This window comes from Rhineura floridana, chromosome 6, assembly GCF_030035675.1.
Source record: "Rhineura floridana isolate rRhiFlo1 chromosome 6, rRhiFlo1.hap2, whole genome shotgun sequence".
Taxonomy (NCBI): Eukaryota; Metazoa; Chordata; class Lepidosauria; order Squamata; family Rhineuridae; genus Rhineura; species Rhineura floridana.
The window spans coordinates 135128710-135150961 of NC_084485.1; the positions used below are offsets into that span (position 1 = coordinate 135128710).

General features: G+C 39.6%; 1 long non-coding RNA gene across 1 annotated transcript; it reads right to left on the minus strand.

Annotated features, from left to right (window-relative positions):
• Positions 1-1246: 1246 nt before the first annotated feature.
• LOC133386786 (uncharacterized) lies at positions 1247-21322 on the minus strand. The gene is made up of 4 exons (XR_009763290.1): positions 21208-21322; positions 13046-13144; positions 12809-12881; positions 1247-1401 (listed from the first exon to the last, which is right to left on the minus strand). It is a non-coding gene; the product is annotated as an uncharacterized LOC133386786 (long non-coding RNA).
• Between the last annotated feature and the right edge of the window lie 930 nt (positions 21323-22252).

Below are 22252 nucleotides of genomic sequence, written 5' to 3' on the forward strand. Positions count from 1 at the left end.
ACAGGAAGCCCCTGAAAGTTGTTACTAGAGCTTTGAAAAAACTACTTGTCCATATTTACTTCTGCTTTTATAATTGCAAAAATGGTTCCAATTTTTTGGCATTTATTCAGCAGACTACACCCAGCTTTCATCCATGCTCTTTACTATTTTAAACTAAATGGCTTACCCTGTTGTTACCAGTCCTGGGATGGCTATAGTGGGAAAAGTGATGGACAAAGAAAATCCCATTATGCCCCTATAGCCATTTGCACACTTGAGTAGTCTGAGCATAACTGTGGTAGAAAAATGCAGACACATATTTTTTACATACTGTGGCCTATATGATAAAATCTATGCGAAGGGTATGAGAGCCAACTACAGCACCTCTTAGTTCACTCCCAGATTCTTTTTATATGCTAGGGGTCCTTAGCCTTTTGGGGCCCAGGAGCACATATAGGAAACTGTTGCTGACCCCTCAAAATACCCATTTCACAGAAGAAAAGCTGGGAATGCTCAGATCCCTCCCCCCCAAAGTGGGAAACACCTACACATACTTCAAAACAACAGACAAAAAGCACCCCCCCAAACAAAACAGGCATCCCCAATCAAACAATCCCCACAGGCCGAAAAAACTCAATTTAAAGAAGGGGTATCTGAGGACACTGTGATGCCCACAGGCTCCGCATTGGGGGGGCCAAGTATACACCATGTCTTGCAGATATGTATCTAAACTCAAAAATGAGGAATTATGTGTCTGGGATCTAACGACACCTTTAAGAATGCACAATTGTCTCATCAGAACAACTGATGCTTTGTGAGGTCTTTGAAAAGATTTGGAAGGCTGGTATTTGGTAAGAAATGCCGCACAAACAATGTCACGAACAACCTTTGAATGAAATGTAACCCAACCATCCCCCCATTAAGGGGAAACAGTATATTCTGGGAAATTATGCCGTTTTAGAGGGAAAAAACCTTCCTGATGTTAGAACTTCTTTGGATCAAATTCAAAGACTATGACTATTCAGCTCAGTTCTTATCACATGTTGTTCATTATCTTGGCAACATAATATTAGCCAGTGATGCACTTACCAATAATAATTATATCCCCTAGTGTAAGATGCCAACACATGCCTCATCAGACAAAATATATTAAGAACATAAGAAGAGCTTGCTGTATCAGGCCAATGGCCCATCTACTACAACATTCTGTTCTCAGTGGCCAGATGCCTATGGGGAGCCAGACCTGAGCCCAAGAGCACTCTCCCCTCCTGCAGTTTCCAGCAACTGGTATCCAGAAGCATACTGGCTCAGACCACAGCCAAAGTCTTTAGCTTCTGTTTGCCATTGTATTGTAGGTAAGGGCATCCTTTTGCTACGGCATTGCTGTTTCCTTCTCTGCATTTGATGGACATAAGCTCAGCCCTGGGAAGAAAATAATGCCATTGAATCATTAGTACCATAATCGAGTGTCTGTCTGATTACTTTGATGGCACATTAAACCGGTGCACACAGCAAATACAAACTTCAGCTCTAAATATTAAATCAAATCATCTTCAAAATACAATTCTCTGTGTGTTGTGTTTTTTTTAAAAAAAGGTGATCAAGCACCTTCCTGCAAAATAAAATCAATGGATATCTTGAAATGTTGAGCATTACAGCAATGACGAAAGTAAAGGAAGAAAGCTACAGATCCAAAAGTATCTTCCTGGAATATATACTGTGCTGTATGAATTCAGCCAGTGCATATGCAGACTTTCTAAATAAAGCCTCTCAACCTCACATTTGAGGGTCTGTTTTTGCAAGTCTGCCTTCTCACTCTAACCTCTTTTAGCTCTGAAAAGTACACAGGGAAACATTATTAGTTGCTTAAGTATGCTTTCAAATGTCAGTCCAAAAGAAAAACAACAGAGGCCCAAAGTTTGCCCAAATTATTTTTCTTTATCACTTAGGTATGCCACCCTTCCTCCAAGGAGCTCTAAGACACATGGACTAGGTGATAACATTTTAACTACATCAACCCTATGAGAAAGGTAGGGATGGACAAATCTGTCAATTTTGGTTTCTCTCAGCGTTTCATTTTTCTAGTCTTAATTCTCCATACCTCTGCATCAGTTTGCAATTTGTTCATGCTCTCATGAAAACTGTCAGCATTTTAGTGCAAATTTCTTCTAATATACATATTTTGATGTGCAATTTTGCCCTATATACACATTTTCACCAGCTATTTCCCCTCATATAAAATGCATTTTATATCTTCTATTAACTGTTATATGCACCTTTTGCACAGTTTTCTCTAACATACACATTTTGTACACATATATTTGGCTGGAGAATTGATTCACAATATTTGTAGAAGTACACATTTCAACGGATAGCCATGTTTCACTTCGCATATTGTTTTGGAAAGTGATAATTAGGTAGGTTTGCATTAAAATCCTAACTAAACCAGACTTGTCACCTCTTCCTAGAGATAGGTTAGATGCAGAGGTCAGAGACTGGGCCAAGGTCACCTAGTGAAGGCAATGAAGTGGGAGGCTGAATCCAGGTCTCCCTTGGTCCAAGTCCCCTATATGATCCACTACACCTGAGAAACTTGAACCAGATGTGGAAACTTCTGCTGCTGAAGCCACGTATCTGAGAAATTTCCAAAAATACTTTGCTAAGAGAGGTCAGATTTCTCAAGCAGCTTTCACAGTCCCCTAGGCTGCTGCTGAAATTTGCCTATAACTTTAGACAAAAGTGGAGCTTCCTGCTTGGCAAAATATCTGAGGAATGTTTGAGAGAAACCAAGAGGTTCTAATAAACCTGACAACATTTATGTGGCTTGTTTTATATGTTCCCATACTTTGCATGCTGAGGCAGGCACATACTCGCCTGGATGACCTAGATGGTGTGGTGTGTTTTTTCCTCCTGGAAGAGAATAGCAAAAGGGCTAGAATTGTCACCTTTTCAGGGTTGGGACTTATTCAGGTGATTTGTTAGACTAATTTTTTTTTAAAAAAAAGGTAACTTCCATTGGAGTAGCTGTGTTAGTTTGTAGTGATAAAAACAACTAAGAGCACCTTAAATGCTAACAAACTAACCAACAAAGAGGAGGAGGAACCGCGGTGTTAAATAAAAAAAAAACCCTAAATTGAAGCTGAAATGAATGTAAAACAAGCATAGTGACTATTCACAAGAACAATAATTGGGGATAACAAAACTTCCGTAGCATTGCTAAGGAAATTAGCATCTGTAGTGTGACAGAAAACTATTACTTCTATTCAAGGCCAAATGGATAGAATTGGAGTTTGTTATCTGTTCTAATTCAGGTATTTAACCCTGGAGTCTCCATCTAAAATGCTTTTGTTGGAGGATGGCAACCTTTGAAGGATTTTACAGTATTTATTTATTTATTTATTTATTTATTAGTCGCCCATCTGGGAGGATATCCAACCACTCTGGGCAACGTACAATCAGAAGTATAAAATTACAATGAACAATAGACATAAAGACATTAATACATTAAAATCACCACCAATAACTGTTGTGAGAATACATGAATCGTTGACATCCAATGGATCATCCAATACATGGATCATTGACCCACGACAAGCCCTCTTCAACTATTCAGAATAATGTGCGTGGCATAAAGTACAAAGGAGGAGTGGGTGGGCAGGTGCATTGGCACCACACCACACCCTCATAATCCCCCTGCCTGCCACTCATGTCCACTCCAACCTAAGCTTCTAACATTGAGCAGGAAGGTCTGGAGGGAGATTCTAAGCACATTCAGCTAAACACACTTAGAAGCCTCTCACAAGGAGCCCTGATAACCCTGGATTCACAGCTGCAGAGGGGCTGCAAAACACAGTCAGCCATATTTACTTAGAATCCCCCTTCAAACCTTCCTGCTCAACCTAGAAAGGTTAAAGAGAATTGGGTGGGGCCCAGGGTGTGAGAGATGGAGCCGGTACACACTCATTCCCCCTACACACCTTATCCTCAGAGCTTGGAAAAGTTACTTTTTTGAACTACAACTCCCATCAGCCCCAGCTGGCATGGCCACTGGATTGGGCTGATGGGAGTTGTAGTTCAAAAAAGTAACTTTTCCAAGCTCTGCTTATCCTTCAAGGAAGCTTGAACAATTCTCTAGACTCTATTTACTGCATCACACGAGGTTGAAGTTGGTATTTGTTTCAACTCCGCCATTCAGTACTGGCAGAACATGCCTCTTAGGAGACATGTCCCATTTTGTGGAAGCAATGCTATCGCAGTGAACATGGCAAGCTAAATTATAATGGATCCATCTTTAATAAAATGCCTTATTAAATGGAGGAAAACAAGGAAAGAATCCATTTTTATTACTCTGTCATTTCTCTCAGCCAACTGCTACGGTAATAAAATTAAGCATTCCATTTCATTTAAAGCAAGGAAAGTAATTGTATTTACCTTTTTTCCCATTGTACCCCCTTGCATACATGTACACAAGAAGCAATCAGCTGCTGCACTTGTTAGGTTGCTGATTAAATACTTTGTCACTTAACTCAGAACTAATTAAAAGAGAACTGAGGCTGCCTATGCATCAACCAACAAGGTATTAACTTTAACGGAGCTTTCCATTGCTTTGCTAGTCCATTGCCTGCAAGAGTCTGTTTGGGATACCTCTAAAATAAAATAAATAAATAAATAAAACACACCCTTAAAAAATCCTCATTATCAGGTTTCCAGGTTTCCAGATGAAGAGTTCTAATATCACTGTTCTGACATAGATGTAGATTCCTACCTTTCAGGCATGCCATATCAGGAAGGGTGGGAATGAATTGGGGTGGAGGGAGAAAGAGTCTGGTATGAGTAGAGCTGGCCTAAAATGGTATTTAAAGCCAAAAATAGGGGCTTCTTTTGGGCCAAACATCTGATGAATTTCTATGAAAGCTGAAATAAGAGTACTAAAATTTCTTGCGGAGGAAGGGTTGGATAATACATTATTGGACAGCCACTGAACTTTATCCAAAGCAATTTCAAAGAAAATTTAGAGACTTACAGCATTTCAATAAGATTTGCTGTAATGCATTTCAATAAGATTCGGACACAGAAGATGGCGTCGGCAGCATCGGTAGCTGGTCTGTAAGCTCCCTTTTCTTATTACAGAAACTTAAACCTCCAGCCCCCAAGTTGTGGGAGAGCATCAGGCAGAAGCAAGGGGACTGTAAGAAACAGCAAGATTACTCTGGGATAAAGTAAATATTTACAATTACTTCGTAAGAGCTCCAACTTTTACTAATAGAGCAAACGAGCGTTTTCACCAGTAGTTGTTATCTGGGTCTGCAGCTGTATAAACTCATGAAGCTCCTTATTATTATGCTTACCTGATAGGAGCTCTCTAGGAAAGTTTCCAACTGTCTCCATCTCACTTAACCTGTTTAATTAATTAACTAAGCTCCAGGACCAGATATACCAGTATGGTTTTAACAAGGCAGGAGTGTAAGAACCTGGGGATTCTCCCCCTCCCTGTCCTTGAACCTCCTCAAAAGAAAAGGAAACAACAAGCAAAGATTTCATCTTATTTTCCTTCAATAAATGAAGGCAAGAAAAGGGAAGTATTTAGCACTCACACTGGTGTCCTCGACTGGACTGTTGATGGAGTACAGAACAGATTTGAAACTTCTGCATTACAAGCATTCTGCATTACAAGCAGAGACAGACTTAGCAACTTAAATCGCTCAAGCTGAAAAATTAAAGAGTTTAAGTCTTGGGGTAGGGAGAAGGCCCGGCTCTTTATTTAAAGGAAGACGGCAAAATCTGGACTCAGAACCCCCACCACCACATTCTTCACGGTGAGGACATAGCTCCTGAGATGATCCATAGCACCTGGAGCAATTCGAGATCTCTGGAGGGAGATGCAGGAGTTGGGACTCCTGAGAACATAAACCAAAATCCCTGCTCTAATGAGGATCAGCAAGACAGGACTTTTACGCAGGGAATCTCAGTCCCTAAAGAAATGATCTCTAAGAACTACTCTGAGTTAATAATTAAAGAACTGGAACTAATTAAGAACTTTTTGTCAGAGTGTTATGGTCTGTTAGTCAGTATGGCTAAACTCTGTAAGAAAGACGAAGGGCTGGCATATTCCAAAAGGAATGATACTGTTACACCAGAATTAAGGTTCGTTCCCACTGGTTGAGGTCCAATATCAAACAACAGAGACTCAGAATTGCCAACCAAGGCCTTTTATTAGCTATACGTTTGCAAAGCGGAGAGCTCACAATAGACTCGTGTCAGTCTGTGAGGTCTAAAGCATTCATGATTCTTTACAGGCAGTTATACACTCTGAGTTTCAAGCAGTTGGCAGTACACACAAATTCCGAAGGTGGGAGTTAGTCATGCTCTGTGCTTTTACACTGTGCACAAGGCTACAAGATAAGCAAACTGTATCCTCTGAATCATTCATTGTATTATCCTCAGTTTTGCTGACTTCTAGCAAATGGTCAATGACCTAATGTTGCCAACTTACCAAAGGTCATTGTCATCCTTCTACATGTATTGTCAGCATTTCTATAGGTACAGGAAAACTTCCAATTTCTCAGTATAACAATACTAAGAACGAATATGAGGGAAGTGGGAATTGTGTATGTGGTTGTCATTTAAAGGATATAGTATCCATAACTACAGGTGAGGCAAAGAAAGCGAGTTTAAAGGAAATTCCAGATAAAAAGACTAGAAAGTCTAAAAATATTACCATTGGTAGGAAAAGTCAAAAAACGAATAAAAAACACAAGAAAATGGGTTTTAATAGACCTTTTAAACTTCTAGAGGACTCACCTAAGAAAACACCAAAATTAACCCAGAAGGGTTTTAAGAATAACGAGATGCCTCATCCCAGCGACACTAAGTCTTTAGATCAAATAGATCAATTAGACTCAAAATTATCTTTACACGCAATTGGGGAAACTGATTTAGTGGCTACTGCAGATGAAATACAGGACCCATGGCAATATGTTCTTGATCCAAGGGCTGCTTTAATATATAGTAAACAGAAGGGGGAGCAAGAAGGAACAAAGCGAATTACTCCTCATAAGTGGAAACTGATTTTAAACCGTCAGAAGTTAGCCTTTCTTAATTTTCCTAAACCCAGACGCCTGCTCTCTCAACTACAGCGCAAACTACATCTTTTACAACTTGTGGACAAAGTCTCCCCCCAAGTGCTTAAAATGGATTACATACTTAATATAGCGTATTTATTCTACGACTACCATCATGCACGCGCTGTGGTGACATTTAGAAGTCAGCAGATTACTAGATAAATTTATGTGCTCCCCTACCCATCTTGGACTGAATTTCCTGTTCCCCAAACATGCTAACTATTTGGAGATTCTGTCTATTCCTAAGTATCGGCATGTATTCTCCAGAGCCAAGTTTAATTGTCTCTCTTCCGCTCTCTTGGAAGGGCGATACCAAGGTACCCCTTATGCAGACCAACTGTGTCCTTGTGGTGACGAAGTTGAAACATTGACTCACGTCCTTTTTGTATGTAATTTTTATAGGGAGGATCACGATAGACTACTTGGCCCAATTATGAGAAACTTTCCTGGCAGGCCATTGGTCTGGTTTTTGAAATATTTCCTAGCTGATTTTAATAAGTCTACAACAGAGTCAGTGGCTAAGTTCCTCTTCTCTGCCCAAAGGAGTCGCAAGAGGATTCTCTTCTTTTAACTGCTATTTCTTTTATGCTGTACTTTTATATTTCTGTATCTTAATTATTCTGACGTTTTATTGACTATTTCATTTGAATGGGTCTGTGACCGTATATTAATAAACAATAAGATTCGAAGAAAGCGGCATGTGACCTCAAGCTGCAAGCAACCGAGGAGCAAATACAAAATGGAGTATATATATACTAGTCCTTCCTATATCCATATTATTTGTACCTAATTCACCCATTTGTTTCTTCAAGGATTTCCTTCTAGAACAGTCTTCTCAAACCTGATGCCCTCCAGATGTTGTTGGACTCTCAGCTTTCTTCAGTCCCAGCAAGAATGAGCAATTGGTCAGGGATGATGCAAGTTGTAGTCCAACAATATCTGGGGGGCACCAGGATGGAGAAGATCATTATACAAGAGTATCAGCAAATCAGTTAGGTATAACCTGTTGTTAGTTATTTGGTAATCTATTTGGATTTTTTGTTTTTTGTTTTTAAGTCTATGATCTCCTGTTCATGGTTCCCCCCCCCCAAGAACTAACACTAATTAAACTTCTCTGGAACTCTTTCAGGTTTTGATCACAGAGAATGAAGCTGCAAAACTAAACATTGTTTACCATGTGGCAACTTATATTCTATTTTGTCAGGTTTTTAATGGATAGTTTATATACTGACACACTGGAAATATATATTCTTCATTTATAGTTGTGACAGGCATATAGAAGACAGTCGACTGTCAGTTACCATTGCATTCTGCCATTATTGCTACTTTTGTTGATATGTTTCAGTACCAGCTCTCAGCCCTATGTAATTTCCTCTATCAAGAATTAATAATATCAAGAGACTGAGAAATATTTTTTCCTATACCTAAAGGATCACCTTTCCCCATATGAACATGTGGCCATCATCTGAGACTGTATAAAATTATGCTGTTCTGTAGCAGTTTCCCATCTAGGGAATGCTCTTCCCAGGGAGAGCTGCCTGGCACCAACTTTGTCATCATTTTGGTGCCTGGCAGATATGCTTCTGCATTCCCAGGCATTGGGGCAGCACCAAGGATTGGATGTTTTTACTCAATGCTTTTAAAAAAACTGTGAAAAGGAGATGATAATCACAGACTTAAAAACAAAAACAAAATTATGTATTTTTATTACTGTGTTACTTCATTTTATTCTTGTAAATCACTTTGAGACTTTTTGTTGTGGGGTATGTTTTATAAAATTAAAATTCCCTTTAAAACATAGTGGCAATAATTTAACAAGAAGCTCCCTCATTCTAAGACAATACTGAAGTGAGTGGCTGCAATCCAGAGTTGATCTCTCCAGTTAGAAATAGACTCTACAGTATACAGCTGACACCATTCTGTTTTCTGAATTCATTCACTCTCTTCTAAAGCCCTGCAGGCTGGGAATGAGCTGGAAAAGATGGGGAGGAAATGCGTGATGATTCTGACTTCCACAGATGTTTATGTGATGCTTTTGTTCTCCATATTTTTGGTCCCTCATGAGCTTTGACACTTTCCCTTATGCTCTTTGTCTAGTTTAAACCACAAGTTTCTTGGATGCGATTTTAAAGTGACAGAGACACTGATATGAATAATGTGCTCTGCATGCTGTATAAAAGAAAGGAATGTGCAGCCACTGAGATGTGGTGCAAGACAGAGTGTGCATAACTTAGCTTACTTATTTATTTATTTATTTCAAAGTTGTGGAGCTTATTTTCTGAGCCCAACTGACACAAACTCACCCATCTCTAGTGTCATGGAAATGGCTATGACATCTCTAAACCATTGAAGAATTCTCTTGCATCAACTGAATTCTTGAAAGTCTCTTTATAGAAGCTCTCCAGCTGCTATACACTAGACTACAAGATGATGATGGAGTGTTTATCTCCCAGCAAATGCTGCAAACACTGAATTCATGTACAGGAGGTGGTAGAATGAGGCTGACATCTGTTGCTAGGCAGGATTAATTAGGTATTACTTTAAATGATGAATCCTGGCCCATTCCCATATGAACAGTTGGTAAATGCTCTGTTCTAATCAGAGATTTTGAAGATAAAGATGTTCTGCTACAAGTCCCATGCTGGCTACTAAGACCTTTATTAGTTGTATTAAGGCTCTTATCAGTTTTATCAACCTATATTAGCATAAACGTTATGCAAGCTTTGTCACACTTGCCTAAAAAGAACAAATCTTTTAAATTCTGTAGATTTTCCATTCTTTTTCAGTTTTGCTGCTTTTATTGATTTACTGCTCTGCTGCTTTCTTTTTAGGTTAAAGTGGATTTTTTAAAAAGCTTGATTGTGTTTTAATGCTAAGCTGGAACAGCACCCTCTTTCACACAACCCCATTTGCAGGTGGTGAAAATTGGGGATGGGGGAATTTTGGGGTCTTTTTTCCAGAATTTTCCATGATGTGAAATTCCCTGAAGATTTGGGACCCTCTCTTCCTTGCCTCAGTGGTAGTGGTGGTGGTTTCAGTAGGGAGAAGCACACTTAAAATGGCACTACGGCATAGAAAAATGTAAAAGAGCATGTGTTGATTCATAATAACCACACAAACATTCTCTCACACAAACACCTGTAGATGTCTAGAGAGACCCTGAGATGGAGTTCAGTGCAACATATGAACAAGACAACTATGGAACATCATTCCCGTGGTATCCTAGGAAGAAGAAAATTGTAATTGGAGTGGAAGCCTCTGGCTGATGAGAAGACCTCTGATGCCAGGCAAGAAAAAGACGTGTGTTATTTTAAGAAGGGATTAATAGGGACTTACATACTTTTTTAAAATAAAGCACACTTTGTTTACAAAGTGTTAATCAGTGAGGACAAAATAGAATGTAATCAATGAGAATGTGCAGTGAGTGAAGGGTGCATTTGAGATTTGCGTTTTTTGTTGTTGTTTTAAGGTGAATTTGGTTCTGGATTGTGGAGGATGAATGTGTTTTAAGTGGATTTATACATTTAAATAGGTAAAATTTAGCAGTTCAGACCAAACTGAGCTTTGCTCACATTGGATCGCTGCTTGCATTGATTGGCTGCTTATGCCTGAGTAGGATATGTATTGTCGATTAAAAAAAAAAGCCTAACTAATTATATGCAAAATAATATGCAAAAATATAGATATAGTCATAGTAGTAACAATTCATTTTATGAAATACTTCCTATGAAGCATCCCAAAGTGATTTCACAATACAATAAAAACATATATGAAACAATTGCATGTATATAAACAATTTCAAATCCAATACAGATATTGTAGTATATATATAATATGTATAAGAGAGTCAAGTCTCATGTGGTAGCATATTTCTGCAGCATAAGTGTTAGTACAGAAGCAGTTTTACAATTATATGCCTTTTTGTATGCATCTGTATGCTGGTTACTTTAGGAAACCTGGAATGCATATGCATAATAATATTACAAGTACAGTAATGCATATAATATGCAAGAATTTTTTGTATTTTTAGCAAGTAAACAACAACAACTTGCTTCTCATCAAGATCAAGAATAAGAAAAAATATGGGTGGATAAATTAGACATCGGTATTCCATCCCTATTTATTGTACTAAGGAAGATATATAGGATATGAAAGATGGTTCTCAATGAGTGGTAGCTTGTGGCCACTGAACAGTAGTTTACCTCCCACTTAAAAATAAATCTGGCCATCTCCTCAGATTGTAAGTAACCCACCCACCAAAAAGTTTTGTGATATTCACAGAAACCCCTTAAAAGTCACAGAAATTCTAACAGCACCTGCACTTGGAGGACAAAGGTATAGAAAAGATAGAAGGTGGGTTGTGTGCAACCCTAGCCATGAGGTTCTGTTCTGGGCCCAGTTCAACATCTTTATAAATGACTTTGATAAAGAAGTAAAGGGAATGCCCATGCTATCTGCAGATGATACTGAACGGGGAGGGATAGCTAATAACACAGAAGACAGAAATAGTATAAAAGATCATCAGGAAAGGATGAAGAACTAGGCATAAACTAACAAAATGTATTTAAACAGAGAGGAAAATATAAAGTTCTGTATATAGGTAGGAAGAATCAGATGCACAAATACAGGCTGGGTGGCACCTGACTTGACAGCAGTACATGTGAAAAGGATCTAGGGGTTTTAGTAGACCACAGGCTAAAAATGAGTCAGCAGTGTAATGTAAACACTAAAAAGGTGATATGTTCTAGGCTGCATCAGTTATAGTATACAGTCCTGATCACAAGAGGCAATTGTACCACTCTATTCTGTTTTTGTCAGGTCTCACTTGGAGTACTGTATATCGCCTAGAATACTGTATATAGTTTAAGAAGGATATCAACAAACGGGAATGTGTCCAGAGGACAGCAGCAAAGATGGTGAAGGGCTTAGAGACCCAGTCCTATGAGGACAGGTTGAAGGAGTCTGCTATGTCTAACCTAGAAAAGAGGTTATTAAGAGGCAATAGAATAGCCATCTTCAAATAGACAAAGGGCAGACACATTGATGGTGGAATGTATTTGTTTTCTGTTGCTCCAGATGGCATATGAGAGGCCTCCTTTACCCTGTAGCACATGTGCATGTAGAAGTATGATGCCAGACCACTACAGAGGTTGTCGATAGCTCCCAAACCCCATCAAACATTGCCTGAGGTGTGTATGACAGATCTGCACAGGGCTCATTCCCTGTAAAAGCTTGGTGCACTGAGTGCCCATATGCATAATCCTTCCTCAGAAATGGGAAAAGAGAGCTATATTATGCCCTATGGAGATCCCTCTATATCTTGGAATTGCATCTCCAGTGGTTTGGATCATACTCTGAATACACATGGGGAGACAAAATTTATAACTAAATATAACAAAGAATAAAACTTGTTCTTCTGTGCCTTAATGATGTGCTGTATCTTCCCACCACACACATTATATTGCATCATAAACCCCTGTGTTTTGTCCTTTCATCAGCCTCTGAGAGCAAGTGAATTTATTCCAACCAAATGTATTCCATCCACATGCATTTCAGAGTGGGTGCCTTATAACTGCAGTCTTGAATATAATCCATTCTTCTCCCTTTCTCATCATGCTGCTAGGTGTACCCAGGCATTTGTGGAAGATTCTGTAAAGCATCACTAATAGCAAAGAAAAGTAAGACATTAAAGAGTTGAAGAAATTCACCTCTGGATGAAGGAGGACAGAAGGGACCATCAGATCCAGCACAACCAAAGTGTTCTGTAGCAAGAGGATTCCCCTGGAGCAAAATAAAAAGGACAAAATAATAATACATAAAAACTTTGAAGGCAGGGAAGGAGGAATAAAGCTGCTATAGCACAAACAGGAAGAAGACAATTTTGAACTGACAATGAAAAGGAAGGAAAATTGTGTGTCTGACATTCCATCAGCTGCACAACTTACATTGGGTTGGGGAAAATAGCCTGGCTTCTGCAAGAGGAGATGCATATCTTCGTTGCCTATGGTTTTCACTTGTTCCTCAGAGAGTCAAAGCTGCAGGAACTGTACATTTGGTCATCATTTTCCAAGGGAAAAAAAAGAAACAACACAAGGATATATACAATCGTATGCGCTGCAACTAAATACGAACATAGAAAGCTACCTTATATCAGATCAGACCATTGGTCTACCTAGCTTAGTATGGTCTCTCCTAACATGCAGTGACGTTCTGGAGTTTCAGGCAGCAGACTTTCTTAGCCCCACCTAGAGGCCAGGGTTTGAACCTTCTGTGTACAATGCATGTGCTCTGTCACTAAGCTATCGCCCTTCCTCTTGAGAATTCAGGGAGGTTGCCGATGCCAAGGTTGTCAGGGCTCCTGTAATTTCAATAGTTGCACAGAGGTTGGCATTTCAGCAAGCGTGTCTGCGGCTCATGAAGCAGAGGTAAGAAAAGATGCCTCTCTCCTACATGACTATGAAAGCCACACAGGTCTTCTCTTCCTTTGCATTTGCCCTCTTGACTATCTTTGCATCTGATCAACATAATTAAAAAAGGCCATTTGGATTAAGTCAATTCAAAAATGTTTATCTCAGATTCAAAACAACATATGGAGCCAATATTAGGGATTCACAGAACCTGAGTGGCTCCACTCCACAAAATTTGTTAGAGAGCAAAATGGATCCATTCTGTGCAGCCAGAATTCTGAAGCTGAATACAGAAGCCAGAATGGATTTTGCAATCTACTCCACTCATGTGGAAAAGAGGCCTGGATGGTCTCTTGGTGGATTGTGGATGCTTTGTGGATGCATGCAACAGGGGCCTAGCACAGCCAAGCAGTTTTTGGGTGACACTCTGGTAGGCCACCTCACATGCTCCAGGTTTATCATGCAGACAGGGCATGGAGTTTTTTACCATCCTCTGGCCTTGTTAGACACAGAAGTCTTCCAGACAACCTGTTTATTGAGCATTCATCCTGATTTGCTTGCACAAAGCTTATGTATAGGTTAGACTATGTCTGGTCTTTACTGAGCACTCATTCTGATTTGTTTGCAAGGAGTTTATATGACAATTCTGATCAGCTTGTGGGGTGTTTATATGTCCTCCTGTTAATTATTCATTCACTCCAACCCTTTTCAATGCACTTCTCCCTTTCTTTATTGCCCAGGCCAGGTCGTAATGCCCAAGGGCAAGGTTCTCTGCAGATTTGGATACAACAACAACAACACAGTTGGGGTGAAAAGCCACAGCTTTATTAACTACTAAACAATGTACAGAAATACAGAAAGCAAACCAGTCAGTCTGATGTGTCTTCTGCTATTGGGGAACCCTTTAGAATGGCAATGAACTGATCCCTGTAGAAGCTTTGGTATGCAGTACACCATCCTAGGATCTTGGGTCTATGCTGAGTTTGACCTTGGGATGGTTTTGCAGGGATTTTTATACTCTTACATGCTAATATGCCACAGCTGCTGTTTGGGTTATTGTGACCATATTTATATTAACTCGTGGGAAGTAGCTAAGATCTGTAGCTGACTAGTGATGTTTTCCACTTCTAAACAACAGGTGCAGAGCATGAAATAATGAGATTATCTCTAAGAGAGTCAAGTGGTCTACATCAAAAGGAGAAACCAAAGGGAGATACTCCCTAGTTGTTTACCTTATTCTTCCAGCTCTTACACTGCTATAGTCATAACATGGCTGATAAGACACCTGTTATCCAGCATAGTTTCTCACGCTGAGTGCTGAGCTTGCACCTCACAGTGAAGGTGAAGCGTTTCAGAAAAGCTAATTTAGCTCCTTAAGGAAAGCGTTCCACGTACTAGCTCTATATATAAGCCTTAAATATAAAGCCTTAAATAATGGCTTCCAATAAGCATGGGTTCAAGCCCCTAAATACACTAAACTAGGAATGCTACAGAGAACATTGCGAATGTCACTTATATGGCAATCCAACCAGTCAGAGAAAATTCTACAAAATAATAAGTAATATAGGCAGGCATTAGCCAGTTATATGTCTTCTGGCCCCAAAAGGATCCCTACGCATGAAAGGAGCAAGTGTGCCAATATCTAAACCTCCTTGAAATGGTCTTCCGGGTTTATGGCATTACACTTTCCTAACCACATAAAGTCCATTTCTTTTTGAAAGTGGGTTTGTTGTGCTAGGGCAACAGAGCACTTTAATTCACTTTAATTGCACAAGCCTAAATTTGTGGTATGTGCTTGAATACCTCCCATAAAATACTGACAGTGTGGAGACACCCACAGCTGAAGTATGGAAGGCAACATCCTAGAACAGCCCTGGGAATATCTCAAACTGCAGTAGGAAGCCATCACTTATGCTGAAGGATATCTGACAATATAAGTAGGCACGGGGGGGGGGGGATGTTGCAATGTTGCTGCAAGCTGTAATGGGTGTGATTGGGGCATGGATAGCAACATCGTAGAGTGCCCCAAGATATGCCCCACCGGCACTCAGGGAGTTTAATTGAGATACAAAGTTGGTTTGAGTCTTCCCCAAATTCAGTCTGTGCTGCATGATGCAGAATCCTGAAATGCATCATTTAAGTGCAGGCTTCCTGCCCTCATGAGGTCAGATTGCACCTAGAAAATGTGCTGGCTGTTCTTCTTTAATGTGTAAAGCTTTATCATGAAGACCATGAGAATATATCTGCAGATGGCAAATGCACCTCTGAAGCTCTCTAGGAGTTATGCTCTGCTTCCACCCCAGACCCACCCTTTTATTAATTTATAGATTTGCTTTTTTTTTTTTTTTGCAGGTGTGTGTGTCTCTGTGTGTGATGATTCACTTGTAGTGGGAATTGGGATTAGGAAGGAGGAGGGGGGGCTATTGGAGGAGGTAGTAAGAATGGAAATGATAAAAAAAAATTAAAAAAAATCCACATGAAATGAATTTAAAAGGCAACAGTGCAATAATAACCACTCTTTTCAGCATGTTCATTGTTGCACCATCATCTCCCACCCACCCCACTGGACATATGAACACACCAAACAGTTTAGATGTTTGGAGAGATACTGCAAACATCCTTTTGATTCAAACCAACAGTCCTAGCTTGTACTTTTGGATCTCCCTCCCATTGCATATCAGACAGGCATGTTGAAGACCTTCCTTTTTCAACAAGCCTTTGAAGTGGAGATTTTTCCCTAATCTGCATTGGATTTGAAATTCTTTTTATAGATGAAGTTGTTTTATATATGTTTTTACTGTTGATGTTTTTATTGTTAAATCGCTGTGAGATGTTTTATAGGAAACGATTCAGAAAGTGAATGAAATAATAAATAAATAAATAATACAAGCACTGGTTGTTCACCATGAACTACCTGACTCTACAAAAACCAAGAGAGACATCTATTCACTTTTCAAAAACAGAAGAGCTGAGTACTTCCCTGAAACAATATATTCACACTCAAACAAAATGAATAGTTGCATAATCACACTGATTTTTAGTGGCTATTTTCATATTGGTTGTTCTGTTCAATGTTGTCAGCTGTAATGTGACAAAATGTATGGACTATTGCAAATGCATGATTTCCTAGAGCATTATTTCAGTGACTTCACAACATGTAATCTCTCCAAATGAACATGGTATTCACACGAGTTATGGGGGTGGGTGCTATGTGCAGTTCCCTAGTGCAAAACTGAAGCCTTTCTGAATAGCTGATATTCACATTATGTGATACTCACGTATGATTTTTGGATGTTGAAGGCGCCCTCTGCAAAGTTGTATCAGTCTGTACAGTTTGTACAATAGGATAAAATTACTTGTAGTTATCTGATGGAGAGTTAAAAACCCTGAAAGCAAAGCTCCAGAGTGTTCATCATGTCATCAGAACATCAAGGCAAAATTGCAACTGTAATTTATGTGCATAGTGGGAACAGATAATTTATGGGTGCATGACTTAAAAGCTACTTCTGCCCTTCCACTAATTGGTCTCTTGTCTCCCTTCATATCCCATTCTGCATATCCTACCTAAACAATAAACTGTCACTATGAATCTCTATTTTTATGTAAAATTGAAATTATTTGGAATTAGTGTTGGTGGGGATTTGTGTAGGGATTTGCCCTCATTCTGGACCTTAACTTGGGGCTCTCCTGCTACATTCTCCAATGTTATTCAAATAATTCCCATATCAAAGAAGATATTAATAAGTCAAAGTTTAACAGAACTATTGTTTTAATGTATTTTGCTTGCAAAAGCAACATTCACATTTCTTACTATAGATATTGGTTAGCCAATATTCAGTATATACTTTGTCACTCTGTAGAATAATTGGTATGGGGATTATGTCAAGGATGTGGGGCAGTTCTCATGGGGCAACAAATCTGGAACACAAACAATAGGGAATAAAGTCTGCTGCCTCTCCTTTTCCTCTGCCTCTCCTTTTCCTCTGCCTCAAGGGCCAGCCCTACCACTGGGTAGAGTAAGGTGACCATCAGAGGCAGAGAATGCTGGAGGTGGGGGGGGGGCAGCAGCCCTGCAGTCATTCCTCCTGAACTTCTTGGTCATTTCCCTCTGTTGGGAGGCAGAGCAGTGTCTTCCGTATGGCCTGATCCGCAACCCATGAGGCTGCCCTTAGGTGGAGTGGAGGATGCTATCCCATTGCCAGTGTTAAAGAATCAACTGCTAGACAGCTTCTCTATATTGAATGGGGAAAGACTCCATCTTGTCTGCCTCAGGCAGCAAACCTCTTAGGCCACCACTTTAGACAGAGCTAAAACCCATCCTGCTTTCTTAAACCCTGTCTGGTTTCAGTACCAAGACTAGGGTTGCCAACTCTGACTGAGGAAATTCCTGGAGATTTTTTCCCAACCTGAGATCGAATTTCTACATGTTGCTTTACCTGTCTAAATTCACAGGCCAATTTCACCTCTTTAATTTGCCTCTGTTGTTTAAACCCAGACTTGCAAAACCAGAATGTTAGAGGTCAGAGAGCACATACCCCTTTTTAATTTTGTTTATTTATTTAATATTATTGTTGTTCTTTTTTGTGTTTCCTTTTCTCAGCATATTCTCTTTTTCTGCATGTCATTGTGTTGTCATTCTGAAAAAAATATGAAAAACGTTTAAAATAAAGAGTATTTTTTTAAAAAAAACAGTCTCCAAAGTCAACCACTAGCAGAGGCCATTTCTATCACCCTCGTAAGCTTGTTCTATCCTCCCTCTCTGCAGCTAGGTGGCTGGCATGACACCTTCCTACTCTAAAGTACTTGAAATGTAATATGATGTTTTTACCTTAAAGCTAGGTTGGCTTGTCCTTAGCTTCCTGATTTTTAGATTTTTAGATTTGTATTTGAGCTGGCCTCTTGCTGTTTTTAGCAGATCTGTTCTTTTAAAAAAAGAAGTCTAGAAACTCTGCACAGGTCATATTAATGTTCAGTTTCACCTGCAGCTCAACCTTCAGAACCCTATCACTAAGCTTGCTTCTGTCCTTGGTCCACAGTTGTGTCATTAAATTGAAAACTATCTCACTAGACACGGGAATTGAAAGTGCAAAAGAGATCACTTTCTTCCCTTGGCTGCCACTATCCTCTGGCATTTGTCTGAAGACCTCTACCCATCTCTGATCCTGTTCTGCTCCTTGGAGACAATATCTTCCCTTATTTGTTTTAAAACTCAATCATCATCATACAGCTTGTCAGTGTCAGTCTCAATGTGCAGTGCTGTAGCACGAGTCTGTGAATCTGCCCATTTCATATCCTTGTGGAGTGAGAATACTGACATTTGTTTTTGTTTTTTAAGAAAGTGATGTTTCAACATCATACTATTTCTCCTGGTATTCAATGCACTGTGACAATGTCTTATAGGCTTCCTTTCTGAATTTTCTGTTGTCAGCTGGAGACACATTGTCTCAAATGACTTGGACTGATCTTCCATAGAATTTGTCTTCTCTTCTTTTCTTCAGTTTTGAATGGAGGCCTTCCTTGGAGTTCTGTGGAGCTGACATTGTTAAATTCCAGTTTATTCAGAGCATCTTGAAAGATTACCATCAGATTGTGCAAAACGCAAACATAACAAAGAGGGAGAGATCTGTGTTCTTTCTCACTGAAAGCTGCCCATACAATCTTCAAACAAACGTTCTTCCCCCTCTGAAAAAAGTATGCTCTCAAGTTCAATGCAGGCCAACATTGTAGTATGCATTCAATAGCAGGTAGAAGTGACAGCCACCTTGTTGGTATGTGCTGAAGTACATATTTGTATTCTATTTCTACAAACTCAGAAAAGGACAAAGGAGACTGCCTTCTTGGCCAAGAAGCTAAACTTACCGTATATGTTGAGGATAAGTGTTCCTACATCAAAACTCCAGGCCTTCATCTCATGTTTGAGGCAATTGTGGATTATGTGACATTTGCATCCCACTTGTATCAGGTGGTCATTAAACTGTTTTAATTTCTGATACACTGAGTTTTCCAAAATTTAAAGAGCCATTGTCACCCACACAAGAAGAAATATTGTTAATGCTGAGACCATTCTTCTGTAGAATACTGGAGATCTGTGTCACAATTGCCTCACCTGTCTCATCACTGTCATTGTAAAAATCAAGCGAGCCATGTTTAATTCCCTCTGTCACAGAAAAGTAACATACAGTTAATGGGGAAAATTTCCTGTGTCCCTTGATGGAGGCGTCAGACTATGCATTATTCAGGTCCTTAAATAAAGTTCTAATGATTTTGGTGCCAAAATATTTTTTGCTATGCTGGTTGCTTTTGTCTGCCCACAAGAATTTCTTCTGGCAATTTCAGAATCAGGCAATATTCTTGGAAGCATTTTGTTTGCACAGTCTTTGCTTGTGTAATTTAAATGGTGGAAAATACTGCGGTAACCCTGTCCTACTTCAGCTATTGTCATCTGATTTTCTTGGGATGAGTCTCTTTTGGTAAAAAATGATGAGATTTGTGGCATTCCTCTCTGTTGTTTCTCTAATTCCTTGTGTTTTATGCTTTCAGCATGGCTTTTCACTGGTTTTATTCCCTCATACTTAACTGAAACCCCTCGATGGCATAGAATGCATGCTGCTGTAACTGTGTTGACTTCGTGAAGCACCTTCCTTGCACCATTCATTGTTAAACTACACAAGCACCTTCTCTTTTTTGCTGTGCCACTGTCTGATGATTCTTCAACACTACCACTGTCTGTCATGATTTGAATGTTTTTGTTTAAATTCAAAAAAGAAAAATCATATGATTGACCATTATAGTGCAGAGAGGCCTTCTCATGTCTCAGCAGGCAGCTGTAACATGCTTAGCCACAGAGAGATAAAGTGAACTGTTCTTGAATACTCAGCTCCCCCTCTCTGTCACTCCTGGTTGTCCCTGCACCTCAACCAGTCTCCTAGCTCCTTTTTACAACATTTACTCAGGACTGATTTCCATGGTTTCCCCCTCTGTTTACTAACTATTAATGCCCCCCCTCTCTTTGTATCTCCTGCACCTTCCTGCTTAGGTCTCTGGAAATGACAGGCTGGTGTGAGACCATAGTAGTGGTATGTCAGATCTTCGGTATTGGTCTCAAGAGGTTCTTAGAGATTGAGGTCAATTCCTGGACTCTAGACCAGATCTAGAGGGTTGGCAATTCTACATATAAAGCTCAATTCCTGGTCATTCCAGGCCAAACCTGGAGGACTGGCAACCCTAGTACCAAGAATAGCTGGAATAAATTGGGCCACTGTAATGCATGTTCCAGAAATCTTCAATTGTCTGCCTTTCCAAAGAAACATTACATGTCAAGCAATGTTGACTCTTTTACTGCCAATATAAACACAAACACATTGCATACAGAAAGTAAAAATCCTTTTGTTTCTTATTTCTGGCAAGGAGAACATCGTGGACAAACAATGGTTAAATCTGGGAGAGAACACTGCCAGGAGAGCCACTGCCAGTCAGTGTAGACAGTACTGAGCTAGAGAGACCAATGGTCTGACTCAGTGTAAGGCAGCTTCCTATGTTCCTAGAACTACTTCCTCTCCTCCATCACCCCTCCACACTCCACAGAGTTTCCTTATATGAAGAGTTGTGGAGAAATGTATCCGTTTTCACAGACACACTGTCTGGTTATCTGTGGCTGCTTTCACGCTACACTTTATTCCGTTATTCTGACGATTTCTTACCTGGTAATTTGAGTGTGATATTTGATCTTTCACACGATGCACAAGCTAGCTCCAGAATTCTAGTAGAATGTAGTAGAAGTTTAGCTCTAATTTCTGTGATAAATGATACCAGATATAATCCATTAGCAAGGCTGGGAACCGAGAAGATTGCAGGAGTTTTTCACTAGCTGCAGCCTCTCATGTGACAGGCATCCCAGCATGCAGTGCGTTCCCACCCTTTAGTTACACAGGGTTTTTCTTTTGCCTGACAAATGTTGTACCGGTATTCCGGCATCGGCGCAGATAGCAGCAGCATTTCCCACACACACCTCTGTCTTGATACAAGTAAAACAATTTTAAAAGTCAGATCCTAAAGGGAGAGGGCTTGCATGGCGACAGGATGAGATCTTAGACCTCCTACACAGTGGGGAACAGTGTGCGTGGGTGAAGGATGAAAACAAGCCGTGTGAAAGACCTATATCAGCTGAAAAGGTTGCTGTTCCTTAACGCAACTGCAGTGTGAAAGGGATTTTAGTAATTGGGACAGAAGTGCTACCTTTTTAATCCATTAAACTAATGCCATCAGCCCCATGTGTGAAAGCAGCCCAAGTCCCTCCAAATCCACAAACTGGTTCCGAGTCTTCAAGAACTTCCCAGTTTGGCTCAGACTAATCAGGAGGACAGTCACTTTGGCTCAGATGAATGTTTACAAAGTGGCTCATTTCATATCTGATTTCAAGATTCATCCAAAGTGAATTCACACCTGTAATTTGCAGCTCCAGGGTAATAGAAACTGAATTGTAATAATAATAATAATAATAATAATAATAATAATAATAATAATAATAATAATAATAATAATAATACTTAAATGTACTAAATGCTGCATGAGATGTAAAGCAAATGAAAGTCTCTGACAAATCAGAACAAGCAAAAGAAGGGGACAAGGCCTGTGGCCTCTCTATTCACAAATTGCTTGGGTCTGGGCCATATGTAACTCAGGTTAACCTCTTGCCAATGAGCTTTCATTAAGAAAACTGACCATGAATAATCTAGACATTTCATA